We start from the raw sequence: 24,846 nt of genomic DNA on the forward strand, positions 1-24,846 counted from the left end.
ACATCTTCATTAGTTTCCATGGAGAAAAATAAAAGTTATTAATCAATTTCATATGAGATTCATTCCAAGCCACCGGCACTTTACATTTACGTATTAACTCAAAGCTTTGCTTAATTGTATCATAATATACCGAAGGAATTAATGGTGCCCAAAATTTGCAAATATTATCCTTAACTATTAGACTCTGCTTATTCAGCATGATGTCATACATCAGAGAGATTGAAGAATCACCTGAATTAAATTTTTGTATACATAGCTTAACATCTGACCAGCCCACCAAAGATGGAGCATACCAATTCTGCTCTGATAAAAAATGGCGGATTTGAAAGTAGGCAAATAGGTTTGTTCTGGGTATTCCAAATTTGCTAAAGACCTCCTCTGCAGCTAATATTTGATGATTTTCATCTAATAATTGTCTTACATAACAGAGTCTTTTATCAGCCCAATCTTTGAATGCTCTTTGATATAAGCCCGGTAAAAAACTTGGATTGTTTAATATGGGTAGAAACTCTGAGACAGAGTAATCCAGATCTAAAATTCTACAAAACTTTTGCCAAGCCTGAACTATGTTCTTAATGGACATGAGGCAGCTTACATTCTGCGGCAGTTTCTGCACTTGCATATGTAATAGGGCTTTTACAGAGAACGGGGCGATTAAAAAAGATTCCAAATCTATAGATGATACTAAGCTGGATCCCGAAAGCCAATCTATTGCTATTTTAGCCATAGCCGCCAGATTATATAATCTAAGATTGGGGAGAACAAGTCCTGCTGCCCCAATATTTTGCATTAGTTTCATAAGAGCAATTCGAGGCTTCTTATTATTCCATATAAATTTAGAAAAAAGTGCATTAATTGATTTAAGGTCTTTATATGGTATAAATAAGGGCAAATTCTGTAACGGGTAGAGCAGACGCGGAAAGATAATAGACTTGACAAGATTAACACGAGCTGTCAGTGGCAATGGGAATGTCGTCCACAGCCGAAGGTCTATTTCAATTTTTTCAAGTAAGGGCCCAAAATTATCTTTGTACCAAAAAATAGTATTTTTATGCAAAACTAGACCAAGATATTTAATAGCATCCACTCGTTTAAATGGATCCGTATGAGTTATAATTTTTACATTATTAAGACACATCAACTCACTCTTTTCAAAATTTATCTTGTATCCAGAAAAAGAGCTAAACATTGTCAAGATTTGCAATACCGCTGGTATAGTCTGATGTGTATTGACCAAAAATAATAAGACACCATCAGCATATAACAGAGTTTTAAGATACTGGGTACCACACGAGACTCCTGATAATACTTCTCTAAATCGTATAGCCAGAGGTTCTAGTGCAATATTAAAAAGCACCGGAGACAAGGGACACCCTTGTCTGGTACCACGTTGTAGCACAATTTTAGAAGAGACCGACCCATTAATAAGAATATAAGATATTGGGTTATAATATACTCTATGTATAAACCAAAGAAATTCACCATTAAATCCAAATTGTTCTAACGCCTTAAACAAGTAATCCCATACAATCGAATCGAACGCTTTAACTGCGTCTAAGGACAAAATGGCTGCATCTTGCCATAATGGCTCCCTCTTACCCTTATCCACATTCCACACATAATCCAGAAAGTTAATTAACTTACGAATATTTTTGGACGGATTCCTGGACGCCATGAATCCGGATTGGTCTGGGTGAATAATTTGGTACAAACAAAGCGATAATCTGGACGCTATGATCGTCATTAATATTTTATAGTCAATATTTAAAACCGAAATTGGTCTATACAAGGCTGGATCTTCAGAGTTTTTACCTTTCTTTAGGATAAGGGAAATATTTGCAGCCAAAAAATACGTTGAAATGGGATTCTTTGTACAATAGTAAAAATTAAAAAGTTTTTCTAGAATAATAAGTATATCTTCACCAATACACCGATAATATTCAGCAGGGAAACCGTCTGGACCTGCAGCTTTGTTTAACTTTAATTTATCTATGGTGCTTTTGATTTCTTCTAAAGAGATCGGGGCATTAATTGCATTTAAATCCTCCGAAGATATTTTAGGTACTACTACCGTATTCCAGAAAATATCTTGGTTCACATTATCAGTTTCTATCGCTGAATAAAGTTGTTGATTATAGTTAAAAAAAGTTTCTAATATTTCTTTGGAATCTGTTGATCTACCTTTAGTTGTTCGAATGGCGAGAATAAGATTTTTTCTTTTCCTAGCTTTAGTGAGTCTGGCCAGATATTTAGCTGAACAACCATATAAACCTCTAAAATGGAGATTTATTTTAGCTTCCTCCTCTATTGATTTTTGTTTAAGAAAAAAAGTCTCTTTCTTGCCTATTAACTCTGTACTTTCTCCAGTTGCCTTCTGTACGATTTAAACAAAATTTCCTATAAGAGTTTCTAACTTGATTTGTAATTTGAGTTTCTCGTGCTCGCCTTTTCTTCCTAGCTATACTCACATATGCCTGGATCTCACCCCGCAACACTGCTTTATATGCCTCCCATAAAATTTCCGGTTTGTTAAGATACTCTATATTCTCCATATAATATCTCTGCCAGGATTCTTTCAGATAACTAATAAATTTAGGATTAGTGTAAAGGTAACGAGGAAAAACAAAACTAGGTATTTTTGCCCTTTCCTTGTTACCTAATGGGAAAAATAATGAAATGATTGCATGATCTGAAATTATAATATCTCAATATCTCAGATATTACTATTTCAGATGAGACATTGGGAGTATTGCAAAAGGGTTTGTCATTTGTTCCCACTACATTGCCTGATTTCTTTGAGATCGAATGTGACCTACAGAGATTCTTTAGGAATCTTAGATTAAAAAGTTTTTTTGCTAATAAAAATCAGTTGAATATTAGGGAACATAGTGGTCCCTTTCAATTTCATACACGAAACATTAAACTTAAGAGTACTTTTAATCCACCACATACTAATAATTCGGTTGAAGCATATATCACTTTGATCAAAAAAGATTTTGAGGTGATGAGAAGGAATTTTCGCACCAAGGTTAAATCTAATATGACTAAGAAGGAATTAGAAATTTTGGGGGATATTCAGTGTCACAAAGACTTGATTTTGAAGCCGGCCGATAAGGGCGGGGCCTTGGTAATCACGAGTAAGGTTAAATATAAGGAAGAGGTTTTAAGACAACTACAGGACCAAGAGAATTATTCTATAGTGACAGTTGACCCTACATCACGTATTAAAAATAAGGTAATAAAGTTAGTTGAGGAAGCTGTAGCTTCTGATCTTATTACCAATAAGCAAGCCAAATTTTTGATAAAGGACAATCCAATTACACCAGTTTTCTATGTATTACCTAAAATACATAAGAGACTGATTGATCCACCGGGCCGCCCCATTGTGGCAGGAGCCGAATCCATCTTTCAACCCATTGCTATATTTCTGGATCAATTGATTAGACCATTATTGGGCTATTTGGATTCATATTTACAGGACACCACAGATTTCTTGTGTAAGATAATACCGAAAGTGGTCCCTCTGGATAGTCTATTAGTAACGATGGATATAGCCAGTCTCTATACATCTATACCTCACAATCTAGGTATCAACAGTGTATTCTATTTTCTGGACAAGGACAAACTATACTCTCCCAATGAAAGGAGATTCATGAGGGATCTCTTTGAAATTATTCTTTATGAGAATTTATCTTTGAGGACATGTTTTATGTCCAGAAGAAGGGAACGGCAATGGGCTCGAATGTAGCGCCAACTTATGCCAATCTCTTTGTCGGACAGTTTGAAGAAGTGATCTTTGTAGATCAAGGATACATAGATCATGTCCAAGGCTGGTATCGTTACATAGACAACATTTTCTTTATTTGGACAGGGAATGAGGACGAATTGACAAAATTTGTGCAAAGGTTGAATACTGCACATGTGTCACTCAAATTTACCATGGAAGCTAGCAAAATACAGGTGAGCTTTTTAGATACTATGATTTCTGTGGTAGACCAGAGATTGAGGAGTGACCTCTTCACAAAAGACACAGACAGGAACAACACACTTCTATATGACAGCTTTCATCCTCCTTCCCTTATTAAAAATCTTCCATTAGGCCAATTACTTAGAACCAAAAGAATTGTGGATGATCCTGAGGTTTGTTTAAACAGATTGGATGAGATGGCAAATAAATTTCGAAGCAGAGGTTATCCTATTGAGGTTTTGACATACAATCTGGAAAAAGTTAGATCTGTAGATAGGATGAGTCTTTTAAGCAAAAAAAAGATCACCCCTAAAAAATTCTCGGTTCCTTTTGTTAGCCCTTTTTGGTTCCATAGTAGAGAACTGAAAAGGATAATTCTACACCATTGGCATCTGTTGAAAGATGATGCCCAAGTGGGCAAAATGTTCTCTGATACCCCACTTTTCTCCTTCTGGAGAAACAGAAATCTGAGGGACACATTAATTCGTGCAGATTGGGGTTCTACGAAGAAACCGCTTGAAATAAGCAAGAAAGGATCTTTTCCCTGTATGAATTGTGCCTTGTGCCATTCGATGCAACAAGGAGATTGTATTAGTCACCCTCAATCAGGAAAGAGGATACCTATTAAAGGACGGTTTTCATGTAGCTCCAAGTACGTAATTTACGTCATTAAATGTCCGTGTGGCTTTGCATATGTTGGCGAGACCACCCAAACTGTGAGGGATAGGATACGCCAACATAAAACTGCAATAGGCAAAGATGATGAGGATGCACCAGTTGCACATCATTTTACTAGATTGGCACATAACAAAAGCCAACTTAGATTTCAGATTGTTGATGGGGTACCACCTCTACGTAGGGGTGGGGACAGACAGAAATTACTTTTTAGGAAGGAAGCGCAGTGGATTAGAAAACTAGATACTATGGTACCCAAAGGTCTCAATCGAGATATTTCATGGGGTAACTTTATCTAAATTTGGTTATGAAATAAGTGGCTTTGCAATAGGATGCATGTGGCAAAGAGATTTGTATATATAGAGAGTTGTTTGGCCCACTATTATTGGCTTCAGGTGATGTAGGGATCAAGGATGAAACCTAAGTATTTTGCTTATTCCGATATTTATACCTTTGAAGTTTGTATCGATGATCTCGAAATTTTGCAGCAATTATTTAATAATGGCTTATTGCCTAAACAAGAGTAATATTGTTTTTTGTCTTTTACTACAACATCGAGCAGATTATATATACTCATGTAATATTGTTAGTAGTAATCACTGAACGAGGGTCCATTGTCTAATAAGGTTTATTGATATAGATCGTAATATGAGCTTCGTTTCTAAATTTCAAAATTATATAGAAGTGCAGTATAGGCTGCAATAGATTTGCAAGAGAGAATTGCGTCTGGGTAGCTTCATGTATGTACTTTGGGATCAAGATACCTTTTTTAGGCTCCTTGAACCACAAATGTGCAGAGTTGTATGGTTCTACATGCAGTCAATGTTTTTCACATCAAAAACTCAAAAATCTTTTTTCAAGTTTCTTTCTTTTTTTAGAGAGTAGCGCCCTATAGCTATTAAACTGCACATATAAGTAAGCATATACAGATACATTTTGCAGCGCTCGATGGCTTTAGAAAGATATGAGATACATTGTGGGAAGCGTGCAAGCTTTAATTTTTCTTTTATAGACAATGACAGTCTTCGTTTTAATAAAGCACGCTTTGTCAGGATTATAACAATGTTCGTTATATAACAATTTTTGCTATACCCACGTTGATTTGTTTTCATCTGAGTGTTATCGGTACTATTCGTGAGGCTTAGTCGTATCCGGTATCCACGGCAGTACGAATATATGCAGCGTACATGTTGTGATGTATGGAGGGTGTGTTTGGGCCATCCAATAGATTTGTAGCTTTACAAGTTTAAATGTTACACCCTTTCTAGCACCTGGACATTCCTTGACAAAGGGGCGGAGTCCCCGAAACGCTCGTCGGAACCAGTAAAGACGCTATCACCGAATCTTACCTGCTGTGCTGAAGCCACTCTGTGTATCGTCTGTATGAAGCGTGCTTGAGGTAAAAAGAGCGAGATGGGATGCGGTCCATTTCCACACTGAAGATCTCTCCGGTGACGAGTCTCACGGTAATATTGGCTATACTGGCGTCGGCTGGGTAAGGCTACACCACACCTGTTTGTTTGCTTCTCTCTTCGACACCCAAGGCATTCTGTAACTGATGGCTATGATATCAAGACGACTATAAGCAATATTTGGTGGAAACTGCACATGCTGGGCTTTATATTACGTGAGTGAAGATATAATAGAGAGTGTGATGTTGGATTAGCGGTATACCTCGCTAAGCACTGCTTTCACAGTAATTCAGTATAATAATATATTGTGTGATTCATTACACAGTGTGGCAAACAGCTTATATCTTTCAAGTTTTTTCAAGTTTACAGTTTGTTCTTCGTTTGCAGTAACTCAAGATAACAGGACATTGTGAGATTTAACATATAAATTTGACAAACAGCTTACACCTTTTTGAGTTCTTTTCAAGTCTTCAGTTTGTCCTCAAGAGATATGGATTGAGACATAATTCTTTGGTATCCCGGTTTGCATATATATTGCTATAGCTAAGCTGTATGGACTGCTGTTAAGTCTATTGAGCCGTAAGAAGATAACCGGGTACTCTATATGGGGAAACATACAGAGGAAAATGTTGCCTGACATTATAGCGCAACTGTAATATATACTTTGGATACAAATGATTTGATTCCTGTTTCTTTCTGGACTTTACAGAGGACTTATGTTACAATTATTGCTTCAACATTTCTATTTGTTTTTTAAGTGATTCAGGTGATACTGTCCTTTCTCACTCCCTGGGGACGCCTAGGAGTGGGAACCATATTATTATCATTATTATTTTTCTGGAAACTGCTTTTCTTTTTGTTTTTTGTTTTTTAGGTTATTCATTTTGTATGTGGTACGGATGTGTCTGGTGGATGGGGTTTGTGTGGATGTGAGCAAGCGGAACTTTGTATCTCTCCTGAGATTGATACATTAGGTATTATCTTACACTTTAATAAATATATTTTTTTCAAAGTCTCTTTGGCTGGGATTATTTATCACATATTCTCTTTTATTTAGTTTGCTTTCTCTGTTACCTCCTCTTTTCCATAATGGAATATGATCAATACCTTGTAAAATAAGTGCAGAGCTATCTGAATTAAGTAGAGTTTTAAAGTGTCTAGATACAGGGGTGTTTGACTTAGGGTCTTCTATGGATCTCATATGTTCCAAATATATATCTTTGATAGCTCTCTTTGTTTTTCCAAAATATTGTTTTTTACAAAGTTGCCATGTAAGAAAATATACCACATTGGTGGTCAAACAATGAATTAAGTATTTAATATTATGTTTGCATTCTGTTACACTTCATTTAAATGTTTCTCCCTCAATCACATGTTTGCATGTTTTACATGCATTCTTTCTACATTTGAAAAAGCCTTTTCTGACCTTAAAGGGACACTGAACCCACATTTTCTTTTCTTTTGTGATTCAGATAGAGCATGCAATTTTAAGCAACTTTCTAATTTACTCCTATTATCAATTTTTCTTCATTCTCTTGCTATCTTTATTTGAAAAATAATGCATCTAAGCTTTTTTATTAGTTCAGTACTCTGGACAGCACTTTTTTTATTGGTGGATGAATTTATCCACCAATCAGCAAGAACAACCCAGGTTGTTCACCAAAAATGGGCCGGCATCTAAACTTACATTCTTGCATTTCAAATAAAGATACCAAGAGAATGAAGAAAATTTGATAATAGGTGTAAATTAGAAAGTTGCTTAAAATTTCATGCTCTACCTGAATCACGAAAGAAAAAGTTTGGGTTCAGTGTCCCTTTAAGCCATGTCGTACTAGTTTTTAGAGGTAATTCTGAGGGAGATACAAATTTACTAAAGTTTTTCCTTTCTTTAGGACAAAATCAAGACCATCTTGTGCTATCTGTTTGATCACAGTATCAGTATGTAGAATGGGAATATTTTCCTTAATTATGTTACAAATTGTATTATATTCTGTACTGTATGTGGTGATAAACTTCACCTTCAGATCTTTCTTATTACCCATCTTTTGTTTATACAGTAGTAACTGTTCCCTAGTCATCCCTTCTACGCTCTCTATTTATGTATTTAGGATATTATCGTCATATCCTCTTCCTTTTAATCTGTTAGTAATTATATCGATTTGTTTAATATATTCTTCATGTTTCGAGCAGTTTCTTTTAGCTAGAATATACTCTCCTTTTGGAATGCCTTTTACCACATGTCTGGGTTGGCATGAGTCAAATTTCAAGATAGTGTTCCCTGCAGTGTGCTTTCTGCAAAGTGTGGTTTCAATAGTTTTCCTATCCTCACTCACATAAATAGTAAAATCTAGAAAATGCACTTTATCAGAATTATGTTCTCCTATTAATGTGACACCATATTGGTTATCATTGACATATCCACAGAATAAATCTGCTTTCTCACCACTGCAATCAAAAATAAAAAAACAAATCATCTATATATCTGAAAAAATATTTAATGTAATCTCTATAGGGGTTTCTCTCTCCAAAGACGTGGAACAGCTCCCACCACCCCATAAATAGGTTGGCGTAGGAGGGGGCAAATTTAGCCCCCATTGCTGTTCCACGCCTTTGGAGAAAGAATTCACTACCAAACATAAAGTAATTGTGAGTCAGAAGATACTCTGCGGCTGTCAGGGAATTCACTATTACAAACCTGTCCCTTTAATTCTGACTCCTCTTCCCCTATTTAAGGCCCCTCCTCTCTATGCTCCTTGCTTGGTAATTTGAATTAGTTACTCTATGTGACTCCTCTCTGAAGATACCTAGCCCATTCCTCTATCTGAGGGGTTTATCTTCTTGCTGCTGTGAAACTTGGCAGTCTACCTTATTCATCTGTTGCTTTGTGCCGGTCTGCCTTCTCTGCCACTTGCAGTACCATAGGAACCAAAGGATCAGCACTCAGTTTCCCTGACTGTTACACCGGGTGGCTGTGACGTCACACCCGGCATCTCAGCGTCTCTGCAGCGCGTGTACCGCGCTGTGTCCCTCCAGCAAACAGTAATCCAGCAAACAGTATCGCTTTCATCTGGCTCTGACTTTGCCTTCCAATTAATCAACAGGAGTTGGTCTGTATATTTACTTTCTTTACTGGGATATCACTATGTCTCTCAATTATGCAAACTAACTACCGCTATATCCATTGACTGTTTCTATCACCGTACTGCAGGATATACTTTAACTGCCTCTAATACTGCTTACACTCCTTGAACTGCTGCTTGCCTCATAACATTTGCTGTGTCCACCCTGAACTTAATTAAGTGACTGTTTTTGCTTACTACTAACCTAAGCTTGCAAATACAATATTTATCAGCATATCCTAACATATCATTGTGTCTGCATAACTTATCTCCTCAAGTGCTGTATACCTGAAAAGTAACTCCTACAACAACTCTGGACAAGTATTCATTTGTAGTTTCTCATATTACTTAATCCTGGTTTTGCTTGAATCCTGTATTGCCATATTTCTCACGCATCTCTAACCATTACTAATCTACCACACCACTTCAAATACATTTTGGGGATTATACCATCTGCCCTTGTAACACTATTGCATTTCATTATATCAGTTTGTCTGACATTCTCTCTTACCATTTACCTACTCTGTATATGTGTCTGCTATATCATTTATCCTCACTTGCTATCTGGTAGATTATATGTGTATCTTATCTGTAGATACTTCTTCTATCTGTTGAAATACATATATCCTGTATTTTGGTTGCGTGACAGCTCCGTATTCACTCTGTACCCTGCAGTAGTGACCCTCAGTTCAATGAGCATAACTGGATTCCTGTAAGTTAAATCTGTGTGAATCCAAGGTTTGGTGTGAGGCTGAGTGGTCCTGCTATAGCGGATACTAGGTACCAGAACTTATTTATCAATCAGCATATGGCAAATAAATCTTCTACTTCTGAGACCACACCTGAGCCTGTTGTAAGTCCGCCAGAGAAATTCTCTGGGGACAGGTCTATGTTCAGAGACTTTAGAAACTCTTGCACTCTTATGTTTACTTTGAAACCCAAGTCTTATCCTACTGACAGAATTCGTGTCTTGACTGTGATTTCTTTTTTGCATGGAGAAGCTAGATCTTGGACCAACGCCTTCTACGAAACTGATGATCCCATATTAAATTCTCTTGATTCCTTCTTTACCGCAATGTCCCTTCTATATGAGGATCATAACAAGCAGAATACTGCTGAAACAGCTTTAACATCTTTACGCCAAGGGAAAAGGATGGTAGAGGAATACATAACGGACTTTAAAAGGTGGGCTCCTGACACCTTGTGGAACAATCCAGCTTTAAAAAATCAATTTCGCTTGGGTCTCAGTGATTCATTAAAAGACGAACTTGCTAGAGGTATCATTCCAGATGACCTCGACGATCTCATGACTTTGTGTATTGGTATTGACCGAAGACTCAGGGAAAGGAAGTATGAAAAATCCACAACAGATAATACTCCTAGGAAATACACCCTGTATCATGCAAATCTTCCTACCCATTCTACCAAGAATGTTGATGAACCCATGGATGTTGCTGTGATTAGAGGGCCACTAAAGCCTGAAGAGAAAGCCAGACGCAAACTGCTGAATTTGTGCCTTTATTGTGCTGAAAAGGATCATGGCGTAAGGGATTGCCCATCTCTCCTTCGTCAAAAGAAGGGTAAGAGAGTAAGATTCAAGCACACTGTAAATATGGTTAATAATAGTTTACTTCATTTATCAATCCCTCTCTCGTTACAGTGGGATCAGCAGAAGACAGACGTACAGGCCGTAACTGGAGCATCTGGGAATTTCATAATTTAGTTTTTGTTGTTAAGCACAAAATACCACTAATAAAAAAGAGTGTTGCACTAGCCATCCGTTTGGTTGATGGTTCTTTTTTTAGTTCTGGTCCTATCTCACACCATACAGTTCCACTTACTGTCACCTCAGCCTCAGGGCATACAGAATTGATGTCTTTTGATGTTTTACCAAGTTCTGTCTACCCTATGATACTTGGTATTCAGTGGTTGTCTAAGCATAACCCCATTATATCTTGGACAGACTCTACTGTAGTTTTTGACTCTCAGTATTGCAAGCAATTTTGCACTGATTCTCATACACTTTGTCATATTACTGTAGACACACTACCGGATTGTTATAAAGAATATGCAGATGTGTTTGATAAGGTTGAGGCAGCTACACTTCCACCACATAGAAGGTATGATTGCCCTATTGATCTCATTCCTAACTGTTCCATTCCTTATGGTCATATATATCCTTTATCTCAACCGGAATTAGATCACCTTAAGGAATATCTAGACGAAAATCTGAAAAAAGGGTTTATACGTCCATCCACTTCCTCTGCGGGTGCTGCAATGTTTTTTGTGAAAAACAAAGATGGCAGTTTACGCCCCATTATAGACTACAGACAACTGAATAAATGCACTAAGAAAAACAGGTATCCCCTGCCTCTCATTCCTGAACTAATTGAACGTCTTCAAGGTGCCACCATCTACACCAAGCTTGATCTTAGGGGGGCATATAATTTGATCAGGATGAGAGCAGGGGATGAGTGGCTAACGGCCTTCCGTACACGATACGGACTTTATGAATACACAGTAATGCCGTTTGGGCTCTGCAACGCCCCAGCCACTTTTCGGTGCTTCATAAATGATGTTTTTCATGACCTTTTGGATGTATGTATCGTTATCTATTTAGATGACATTCTTGTCTATTCAGACACTTTTGAAAACCATCTAAAACATGTAAAACTAGTTCTATCTTGTTTAAGGCAACATCATCTCTACGCCAAACTAGAGAAGTGTATATTTAATACTAACTCTATTTCTTTTTTGGGTTACTGTATCTCTCCTACTGGGATTACCATGGAGACCAGTAAAGTAGAAGCTATACTCAAATGGCCAGTACCTTCTTGCAAAAAAGATGTCCAGAGGTTTCTTGGATTTGCGAATTTTTATAGAAAATTCATTAAAGATTTCTCACATATTGTCAAACCATTAACTACTTTAACTAAAAAACATATCATAAATTATAGAAATGTGTGCACTCTATCTAGACTACAAACAAAAAACAATTTTGGTGCTAGCAGTCACAATGCAATAGTAAACACATAAATATGAGAGTAGTCACAGCTAAAAAATAGATGCTGTGAAAAAAAAGGCAAGGCAGCACTCAAATTGCATAAATAACAAGTGGTTTATTTGGTAAACCTACACATGTCAAAGACAATTCCCAAAAACCCTTATTTGTAATAAAAAGGAGTAACTAGTAAACCCAGGCCTGGTTTGTACTTAATCTAACACACTACCGCAAAACTACGGTTATAACAAGTGATTGTTCGAAGTATATGACATATTTAAACTATGCACTGTTACAAACAAACAAACAATGTGTGAAAGATAAACTGTTGCAACAAAATTCAAAAGAGACACAGTTTAGCAAATGTCCGTTTACCAGAGCACTTAGTGTGAATCACACGCTCTGCAATTGAAATATGTTACAAAGAAGCAGTTCCAGCGTTACTGATTGGAAGACTAACTGTTATAAATTACTGAGCAAACAGTCTCACCACATTCGCGGTACAAAGTTCCAGTATTTGCTTCAACACTAGCTTTTATAATTACCACTTGATCACTCCAAACCATGCATATTTCTCATGCCGGATCCTGGTAATTCTCCAAACAAAGCGATGTGTGTTAAGGCTCCATAACGGTTTTAGTGCCTCCTTGTATTCAAAAACCGGAACTTCTATTCAAGACTGCTGCGTACTTGTCAGTTGTCAGAACCACATCAAAGTAACTCGGTATGCTTTAAACCAGCTGCCAGGGACTTAGCACTCCACTTCAAACAGTTGCCGCTTCACAAAACGTCAGACATGACGCGTTTCGCCCCTCCCCTTAGTGGGCTGACTTTAGGGTTTAGTAGAGCTGAAGACTCATTCACTACCCTTAAGAATAAATTTACTTCAGCCCCTATTTTGCAATTCCCAGATCCCAGTTGTCATTTTACGCTTGAGGTTGATGCTTCTGAATTTGCAATAGGGGCTGTTCTGTCCCAGAGGGCCTCCCAAGAACAGCCACTACATCCTGTTGCATTCTATTCGCGTGTCATGAGCTCAGCTGAGATAAACTATGGCATTGGTGATAAGGAATTGCTTGCCATTAAATCCGCATTGGAATTCTGGAGGCATATCCTGGAAGGTACAAAATACCCTATTACTATTTATACAGACCATCGTAACTTAGAGTATTTAAAGACTAACAAGACCCTGACTTCTCGTCAAGTCCGCTGGAGCCTTTTCTTCTCACGTATTGATTACGTGATCACCTATCGTCCAGGTTCTAAGAATCTTAAGGCTGATACCCTCTCTCGTATACCTGCTAAGCCACAAGATCATCTGGCACCTGCCTCAGTGATACCTGCGGGTAGAATTATTTGTTTAACAAATGATTTCTTGGAGACCCTGAAGCTGCAACAGAAGGAGGATTCATTAATAACGCACCTCAATTTAGATAAACATTCTGATGAGCTGTTCTATCATCACGATCAATTATATGTACCCAAGGTTCTCAGGAATCAGGTTTTGGCAGCAGCTCATGACTCTACTTTAGCAGGTCATCCTGGCGTACATAGGACCCTTCATATCCTTTCAAGGAATTATTGGTGGCCCAAAATGTCTGATACAATCAGGCAATACATCAACACATGTTTTCTTTGCACTACTAAAAAACATCAACATAAACGTCCCTATGGATATCTTTTATCTCTTCCAATACCTGAAAGACCTTGGGCAGACATTGCCATGGACTTTATTGTTGATCTGCCGCCTTCTGCTAACTTCAACACTATCATGGAGGTCTACCCACAGCTTCCGAAACAGCTACCCTTTTCATAGATTATGTGGTCAAATTACATGGTCTACCGAATTCCATTACTACTGACAGAGGTTCGCAGTTTACCTCTAGGTTTTGGGATCATCTTTGTAAATCCCTCAACATCTCTAGGAAGTTAAGTACAGCCTTTCATCCGCAAACCAATGGGCAGACTGAGAGAACAAATCAAGCCCTGGAACAGTACCTCCGTTGTTATTGTTCCCTAGAGCAAGACAACTGGCATTCTCTCCTTTCCACTGCTGAATTCGCTCATAATAACATGCTCAATTCCTCTACTAAAATGTCTCCATTTTTCCTTAACTACGGGTTTCATCCTTCTTATCACGTTCAGTCTCCAAAAAACTCTCCTATACCAGTTGTTAATGACAAAATCAACACCTTAGTTAAAGGTTTCGCCAGTGTAAAACAATTACTACATGATGCTCAAAATGCTCAAAAACGTTACTACGATCTACGACGTTCTAAACCTCCTGAATATAAGGTGGGTGATAAAGTTTGGTTAAGCACGAAGAATATAAGATTACAAGTTCCTTCCAAGAAACTTGCTTCACTTTACTTGGGTCCTTTTCAAATTAAGAACGTTGTTAATGTTAATGCAGTCACGCTCCTATTACCTTCTTCCATGAGAATACATCCAACATTTCACGTCTCACTCCTTAAACCCTATGCTTCTATTAGGGCTACACCTACGATGGATGCTTCTCTAACTCATGTGACAGATGAGATGGAGTACGAAATTGATTCTATCCGAGATTCTCGATACTTTCGGAACCGCCTTCAGTATTTTGTCAGTTGGAAGGGTTATGGACCTGAAGAAGATTCTTGGGAGCCTGCTACTAATATTATGGCTCCTCGCCTAGTTTCTTTGTTCCATAGGAGGAATCCTCACCGTCCAGGTCCTTGATCCGCTGAGCGGCTCCTTGAGGGGGGTGTCCTGTCAGGGAATTCACTATTACAAACATGTCCCTTTAATTCTGACTCCTCTTCCCCTATTTAAGGCCCCTCCTCTCTATGCTCCTTGCTTGGTAATTTGAATTAGTTACTCTATGTGACTCCTCTCTGAAGATACCTAGCCCATTCCTCTATCTGAGGGGTTTACCTTCTTGCTGCTGTGAAACTTGGCAGTCTACCTTATTCATCTGTTGCTTTGTGCCGGTCTGCCTTAACTGCCACTTGCAGTACCATAGGAACCAAAGGATCAGCACTCAGTTTCCCTGACTGTTACACCAGGTGGCTGTGACGTCACACCCGGCATCTCAGCATCTCTGCAGCGCGTGTACCGCGCTGTGTCCCTCCAGCAAACAGTAATCCAGCAAACAGTATCGCTTTCATCTGGCTCTGACTTTGCCTTCCAATTAATCAACAGGAGTTGGTCTGTATATTTACTTTCTTTACTGGGATATCACTATGTCTCTCAATTATGCAAACTAACTACCGCTATATCCATTGACTGTTTCTATCACCGTACTGCAGGATATACTTTAACTGCCTCTAATACTGCTTACACTCCTTGAACTGCTGCTTGCCTCATAACATTTGCTGTGTCCACCCTGAACTTAATTAAGTGACTGTTTTTGCTTACTACTAACCTAAGCTTGCAAATACAATATCTATCAGCATATCCTAACATATCATTGTGTCTGCATAACTTATCTCCTCAAGTGCTGTATACCTGAAAAGTAACTCCTACAACAACTCTGGACAAGGATTCATTTGTAGTTTCTTATATTACTTAATCCTGGTTTTGCTTGAATCCTGTATTGCCATATTTCTCACGCATCTCTAACCATTACTAATCTACCACACCACTTCAAATACATTTTGGGGATTATACCATCTGCCCTTGTAACACTATTGCATTTCATTATATCAGTTTGTCTGACATCCTCTCTTACCATTTACCTACTCTGTATATGTGTCTGCTATATCATTTATCCTCACTTGCTATCTGGTAGATTATATGTGTATCTTATCTGTAGATACTTCTTCTATCTGTTGAAATACATATATCCTGTATTTTGGTTGCGTGACAGCTCCGTATTCACTCTGTACCCTGCAGTAGTGACCCTCAGTTCAATGAGCATAACTGGATTCCTGTAAGTTAAATCTGTGTGAATCCAAGGTTTGGTGTGAGGCTGAGTGGTCCTGCTATAGCGGATACTAGGTACCAGAACTTATTTTTCCACCTGTTCTATAAAAAAACATTACATAACATTACAGCGGCTCTTAAGAGAAATTGTTTAGTTGCTGGCTCATAGTCACTGTAATTGTCAAAAAAGAATTCCAAAGCTGTAATACCCTTGTCATGCTGTATGCATGTATAGAGGAAAGCTACATCTACAACCATAAATCTATAAGAGGATTCCCATTTAATATTGTTTAGTTTACGAGAAGGGAGAAAAGAGAGAGGCGACAACCATAAAACAGTATTGTGGATCCAACCAAAATTGACACGCAGACCTCCCCCTCGTAGTTCCAAATACTCACAAGCGGGGTGGCACAAATTCCGTGCTTCTACTCGCAGATCGGAGATGAGAATCACTATCAAAATCAGGGAGCTACTGCAAATTCCAATACAAGACAACCCAATGCCAACTCACCTCATCATTTTTTAGAGCAGGGACCACGCATGCCATCATGGAAACAGAAGAGTATATCCAGTTATCTAGAGCCTGTGGTTTCCCTCACGACCCCCCAAGAGGACATAGAGGACGGCGAACAGCCCTCAAAGAGGCAAAACTACAGGCACTGAATAAGGGGATACACAATCTCTCATCACATAGACTCAGCGATGATGAAGTGAGAATTTTGGGCAAAGGTTTGTCATTTAGCCCCGCAAATGAGCATAATATTTTTTCATTATTTGTGGATTTAAATCGTTTTACGCAAAAATTATCTTTGCAAAAATATTTTGCAGAGAAAAAACTCAAAAACGATAGTGGCATTCCAATAATAACTGATTCTATGGATTCAAGACTTAGGGAATTACAACTTCCAATATACGAACCAGATTCTTTAGCTGACCAATTATACGAAGGTTATATACGAACCAACAACACAGTATACAATGGTATTAAAAGACATAGTGGACCATGCGTTTAAGGAAAATATAATACTTAAGAAAGAAAGAGATTTTTTATTGCCTAAAGAGCCCAATTTGCCTTTTTATTATCACTTACCGAAATTGCATAAAAATCTCACTTGCCCCCCTGGAAGGCCCATTATCGCGGGCATTGGGAGTCTCACGGATAATGTGTCCTCTTATGTGGATTTTTTCTTACAAAAACATGTACTGGGCCTCGAATCATATATTGGGGACTCCAGCGATTTGATTGAAAAACTAGAAAAAAATCACCATTACTCCAGATTTATTATGGATAACATGTGATGTTCAATCATTATATTCAAATATATTACATCATTTGGGTATATCAGCAATATCAGAATACCTACAGAATGACATCTATTTGCCTAGTGTCCAGTGTGATTTTATTTTACAACTTATTTCATTCATCCTGAGACACAATAATTTTTGTTCCAGGATGATTTTTTCCTCCAGGTCAAAGGTACCGCCATGGGCACCAGGTTCGCCCCAAGTTATGCCAACTTGTTCATGGGATCGTTTGAACAACAATATATATATGATGGCATTTTTGGGGCGAACCTGGTGTTCTATGGGCGGTACATAGACGATATGATATTCATCTGGAGGGGAGATATGGCATTGGCCAATTCTTTTGTAGAATACCTTAATTCAAATGATAGAGGTTTATCTTTCACTAGTTCTATTCATCTTGAAACCATAATATTTTTATATCTTGCACTTAGATTTGAGGGTTCAAAAGTGACTAGTTTCACCCATTTTAAGATGGTAGACTGCAATAGTTATTTAGACTTCACCAGTCACCATTATTTCTCGTGGAAACGCAATGTGCCATATGGCCAATTTAAAAGAATTAGCTGTAATTGCAGCACCCTAGCTGACTCTGAGGTCCAAAGTCTGATATTAAAAGAACGTTTTGGTGAGAAACATCCATCACATATTATAGAGAATGGCTATAGAAGAGCCAAACAAGACAAAAGAGAAGATTATTTAAAAAAAACAAAAAAAGAGCGACATAACTTCATGGGTAATTTTACCCCTTTTATCACTGAATATAATTGTCATCATAAACTAATACGACAGATTATTAATAAATATTGGGGTATCCTCCAAAAAGACCCCATTTTGGGGAATATATTAGGCGACAAACCAAGAATAGTGTACAGAAAAGCGTCCAGTTTAAAATCTATGTTGGCTCAGAGTAAGGTTGTGAAACATAAAATTTTGAATAATTGCTATCGGGTTGGAACATCACCAATAGGATCATATAGATGTAAGGCTAGAAGATGCAAACTTTGCGCCAAAATTACACACAAACAAACGACATTCAAATCTAATATAACGGGGAAACACTTTTTTTTTTGTTTCAAATTTTTTATTGAGGTTATAAGAATAGTACAACCAATATGAAATACTGAGAAAAATATATATATCATACAATATGTCAAACAGTTATATGCAAGATAAAACAACAGTATTACAATGGGTCTATATAAGTAATCATCTTGAACCTCATTTTTATATTTACATAGAGTTCTGTAATGGGTTCCTCCAATGATAAGGAAGGTTACTCTTGAACCTTAGATAGTTTAGGGACATTTGAGGAGGAGCATGGCATTGGAAGTGGCCACTTTTGGGCCTAGTGTGGGGATAGAAAGAAGGTGAAAGTCAGCAGGCAAGAGCTGCTTTTAGAGAATAAGAAGAGGAAGAGAGAAAGAAAAGGAGCGGGGGGGAGGTGATTAGGTTACAGCTGTGGAGGTGTGCTAACTGAGGGTAAGAACATAAAAGAGATGTAATGAGTTGAAGGTACACAGTTAGGTGGGATGATTATAGAGGAGAGCATTATGAACCAGAGGTTCGACATTATTAACAGTCGACTGAGTAAGGTGGATTCTTACAGTTTAGGTTCAGCGGGCCAAAATTGTGTAATGTCTAAACCTGGGGCTGAAGCATGTTACACACTGGAAAACTATGATGTTAGGGTGTGGTTATGTACATAATTACCTAACATAACAGGATGTATAAACTACAGTACAGAGAGACGTTTAACAGATTATGAAACTAAAGCTAGCTGGTTATATGAGTATCTCTCATCTGGTGGTAATAAGAACATATACAGGGTCTATGAGGCTACCGTATACATGAAGAGTTCAGATATGTCTTTTGCGCTATCTGTGGTTAGCCCATTCTAGTTTTTGATCCTAGCGTGGGATATACATATGTGGTGGTATACCTGTTGCCTATGTAGTTTCCAAATACAATTGCGTAACCCACTAATCTATAGCGATATCTGTACAATACCCATGATCAGAATTAGAATGCATTACATGCAGGAGGACCATGGTAGTGGTATATTGGTATATGAGTATCCTTCAACTGAGGGCAATGAGAGTAGGCTTCAGGTATGCAATATCAAACGCACTGTGTGTCAGGATATCATAGCGGTAGTATGATTGTGGAGTGAAGTCAACACACATATCAACATGTACAGCTCCATATATAAGGTTAAGCACAATGTACCTTTAACTGAGAGAAAGTTCGAACCTCTAATGGCATATTTAGGAGAGAGTAAGCCTCAAAGGGAGAGGATAAAACTATAGAACATGAGCTATTAGGCTGATCTATAGCTAAAGCATAGTATGTGAGGACAGAGCACAATTCTAAGGGGGTATATGTAAACAGGGAGCAACAGATAAGATTGCAAACATGCAGTTGTCATACTACTGGTTCTATATGTTAACAATGGATATATTATCTGTAATAAGAGTGGGCAGTTAGGAACATACCTATATAAACCATGACTTTATAGTGGAATCATCTCTGACTGATAAGAAATATAGTGGAGCTCTCTTTAATCTTATTACACTTATCCTATCCTAGTACATCAGGTAGACAATAAACTTTATCAATTATAGCTCCAATGATCAGTATATTAGTGTCAGATATAAATTACCTTAGCAAATATTCCCTTGTCTCAGCAAGTGTACTTTTAACAAGCATAATAAGCATATATGCGGTAAGACTTAGCTGTGCAGAGGCGTATACTGAATAAATACAGCCTTACACAATTAAAGTAGCATAAAATAAACTGGTGCTCAACGATCAAAACAACTTCAAACTGTAAATAGTGGACATAACCTCAAGTCTTATGGGATCAGTTCTGATTGCCGACTGTTAAGGTTAGATGTCTGAGACAGAGACCGGCCAGTTAACCAATACCTTGCGTTGCAGAAGTGAGCTTGCGGTTTCAAGTCCTGAGAGAGGAGATATATTCCCAAGTGCCCACCGACATTATGGGGCGCAGTGGAGGGGCTGTGAGGGAGAGATGTTAACCAAATTATTAGTGCCCAAGGATGTAGTAGTCGCCACTGGGCAAGTAGCCAGTGTTCTCTGTACAGCCGTAGATGTACCTGACGTGTCTCCTGTCTATAGGTCTCGTACTCTTTTGTAGACTGACCTCTGACTGCATCGGTAGGGGGGATCACTTCAGAGCACTGTGTAGTAGAGCTGACCTGAGACATCGGTATTCCGCACAAGCCAGAGAGACCGGCCACACCACTTCCGGTAACAGACGAGGGCTTAGTTGGGGTGAGATATGATGTTGCAGGGTGGCAAGGATGCCGGTCGTGCTCAGCTGCATCGAGTAGTGGTGCGCTAAAGGATCCTTGATTCTGCTCATTGCGGGTCCCAGACCAGAGTGGCGTATTGTCATCAGTTGAGGAGGTGCAGGACATGTCAACCGCAAGGAGCGTGGTTGCCGGATCAATAGGAGAGGTACCGCAGCTGTGTACTCTACAGAGCGAGGTAAGATCCGCAAATTGGTAGTCCATTTTGGCCTCAAGATCCCTCAGTAAGGATCTCATTAAGATATGTAGTTCCCCCATAGCGGACTCATGTGCGATGTACTCTGCAACTATTCAGACTTGTGGTTGCGCTGCCTATCCGCTCCAGAGCTGTGTACCTTCGGATAAGGCTCAATTGTCAGGCGTTAGGGAGAAGAGGGGTTCAGAGGCTCTGTTCATCATGACGATACTCAGTTCAGTAGCGCTCCTTTACTGTCTCCACTCACGCGGACCGTTAGGTAGAGCCTCAGAGATATGAGCGCCATTTCCCGCTGACAGGCCTCTTCATGCTGGAGCGTTAGAACCCTCAAACAGCTCCAAAGAAGCACCTAAGTGTGCCTTCCCTGAGGGTGCGATAGAGAACACTTGTCCATAAGGTTGTACAAGAATAAGAGCCTCTTTTGAGCTGAAAAATCTCAATATTAGGCGACTAATTTAGAATTATAAGAGGGAGCCTCAGGGAGACACGTCTGACCTCTTTGGCGGCTAGCTCCGCCCCCCACGGGGAAACACTTTTCAATAATTGGTCACATCTCTTGTGCCTCCAGATATGTAATATATCTGTTGTCCTGTGTCTGTGGGGTACAGTACGTGGGTAGGACCTGTAGATGATTAAGCATCAGATGGTCAGAACATCTAAGGAACATGAAAAATAACTATAGGAACCATAGTGTCCCCAGACACTGCAACCATTTCCATAATGGCCACACTGATATGCCCCATTGAATACATTCCAACATCACACTTATATAATAGACTGTCCAGACTTAGACAAAGGGAGACCTACTGGATACACACACTTAAGAGTCTTCATCCAAATGGTCTAAATCTCAATATAGATCTGGCAGCCTTTTGAGACTATTGTGGTGTCCAGTGGGTCTCCCTTTACATTATACATTTACCATCAGGCTTAATTTACTGTTTAACCAGTGTACCCCCCTTTTTTCTATTAATATATACTTATATATTCAGTCTATCCCAGTGTCCATTTATATTTCATGATATCTAGTAACAACAATATCTTGTGTCTATTACTATTATCATTTATTAATTAAGATTTTTTAGATCATTTAGGACAAGGTCATCTTGTCACCTGAGTATGACTATATCTTGTTTATGGTTCTTCCACAATTGCTCATATATTCTACCATAGTACATGTGCTAGTGCTAGGCTATATAGTATATCCCACAGTGAAATCTCAGACTAATAACTGATACACCAACATTATTAATATTACCAATTTTTTACATGCTAGTATCCCTAACATATGTTAGCGGTTTACCAGATATCGAACATTCTGATACATTTATGGGAACTTGTATATATTTTTTCTGTATTAGATCCATGTATTTATGCTTCCTACAATTACCTATTTGAGGCTATACATTTTACAGTCTTACTTTGGACCATTAACTGATACATTATTATCATTACTGATCACTATCCCTCGTGATTTTTATATATGACAGTAGCCCATAGTTTTATAACATTCGGCCATATTTATGTGTACTCGCATCTTCATAAATTATTATTAATATAATGTTTTTAGAAACGATATACATTGTAGCTTTTTAATATGAACACACATATGTTTCGATATTTAAACCTCTGATTTTATGTTTATTGATTTTTTGTTCTTTAATATATGAATGGGATTAATTTTTGGTATATTTGAGTAGCAATTTTATTTATTCAATATTGTATGTCATAGAATATTGTATTTTACCTGATATTAGCAATTAATAATGTGTTTATGTTTAATTATTATTAAGATATATATATATGAATTTTTCCAGTTCAGTGTTTTTAACAAATTAATTGTTGGTAATGAAAGAGTTAACCTGCGAACAGAAAGACAGGTACTCTTTGTCAGACCGCCCATAGACAGGTGTTTGTAAGGTATATAATGAGAGCAAATGCTTTGTATTGTATAGCCTGATGAAACGGCCTTCCAGCCGAGAAACGCGTTGCTGTTGTTTTTCCTGTAATAAACTACGGATTTTATATATACCTTACTTGTCCTGTGATTCGATCACATCTAACTAATATTTCTCCAAGTGGGAACTCCTGTACCTCACTTTGACATCTGCCATCAGTAATCACAGCTGATCACTGCTTGTCGGAGCCCAACGGAACTACCTGCTGCTGATTGGAGGTCAGAACAGTCCCGATCTGCGAGTAGAGGCACGGAATTTGTGCCGCCCCGCTTGTGAGTATTTGGAACTACGGTGGGGGGAGGTCTGCGTGTCAATTTTGGTTGGATCCACGATACTGTTTTATGGTTGGTGCCTCTCTCTTTTCTCCCTTCTCTACAGCCAGGAATCCATCCGGATTACTTTTGGGAGTGCTGCCACAAATCCGGTGTCTCAGAACTGAAGTCAACTATTAAAGCACCAGCGCACCTTCTGGGGATTGTTGATCCTTGTTTAGTTTACATAGCAATGAAGTGGTATCTTGGATGTAACTAGGCAGATTTTTAACTAAGGGTTGAAGAGATGTATCAATGAGGTCAGATAAAGGTTCATTAAGTGAATCTATCCCCGCAATGATGGGGCAACCAGGGGGATGTGTGGGGTCTTTGTGTATCTTTGGAAAATAATGAAATATTGGAACAGCTGGAAATTGTGGTATAAGAGTTTCTTTAGTAGGCTGATTGATTACATTATTATGTTTTGCCATTAAAATTATACCCACCATTTCATTTTTATATTGTTGTGTAGGATTTAATTTTAGTTTAATGTATACTTCTGTGTCATTTAACTGTCTTTTTGCTTCAGTAATGTAATCTGATTTATTTAGAATGACCACATTTCCTCCCTTGCCTGAGGGCCTGATCACTATTTATTCATTATCAGATAATGTTTTGAAAGCTTGTCTTTCTTTAAATTAAATTTTTTTTCTTTTTGTACTTCGATTTTTTTTTTTTTAATCAAGATTTCTTAGTTTTTCCTCAACTGTTTTCTGAAAGACATCCAGTACCTTAGACCTGGTATGTACAGGGTAGAATTTGCTTTGTTTCTTTATTTGATTATATCTTACTAGTCCTAAAGCCTGTGTACACGGGCCAATATTTTTTAAGTACCGAGATTCCAACCCTTGCTCCCTCTCTCTCCCCCCTTTTTTTTGCGCTCTCTCTTCCCCGCCCCTCTTCTGCTCTCTCCCCCCTCTTTTGCTCTCTCTCTCTCCCCCTCTTTTGCTCTCTCTCCCCCTCTTTTGCTCTCTCTCCCCCTCTTTTGCTCTCTCTCCCCCCTCTTTTGCTCTCTCTCCCCCTCTTTTGCGCTCTCTCCCCCCTCTCTTTTGCGCTCTCTCCCCCTCTCTTTTGCGCTCTCTCCCCCCTCTCTTTTGCGCTCTCTCCCCCCTCTCTTTTGCTCTCTCTCCCCATCTTTTGCGCTTCCCCCTCTCTTTTGCGCTCTCCCCCTCTCTTTTTCTCTCTCTCTCCCCCTCTCTTTTGCTCTCTCCCCCTCTCTTTTGCTTTCTCTCCCCCTTCTCTTTTGCGCTCTCTACCCCCCTGAAGATCATCCTACCTTTTGCCGTCTTCAGCCAGCCGACCACCGATGGAACCGAAGAGGAGATCCGGAGCGGCAGAAGTCATCATCCAAGGGGCGCTGAAGAAGTCTTCCATCCGATTGAAGTCATCATCCAGGCGGCGCTGAAGAAGTCTTCCATCCGATTGAAGTCATCATCCAGGCGGCGTCTTCATCCATCCGGAGTGGAGCGGAGCCATCTTCAGACGAGCCTACGCGGAGCCATCTTCTTCCACCGACGACTGAACGACGAATGACGGTTCCTTTAAGTGACGTCATCCTAGATGGCGTCCCTCGAATTCCGATTGGCTGATAGGATTCTATCAGCCAATCGGAATTAAGGTAGGAAAAATCTGATTGGCTGATCCAATCAGCCAATCAGATTGAA

Source organism: Bombina bombina, chromosome 6 (genome assembly GCF_027579735.1).
Source record: "Bombina bombina isolate aBomBom1 chromosome 6, aBomBom1.pri, whole genome shotgun sequence".
In the NCBI taxonomy this organism is placed as follows: Eukaryota; Metazoa; Chordata; class Amphibia; order Anura; family Bombinatoridae; genus Bombina; species Bombina bombina.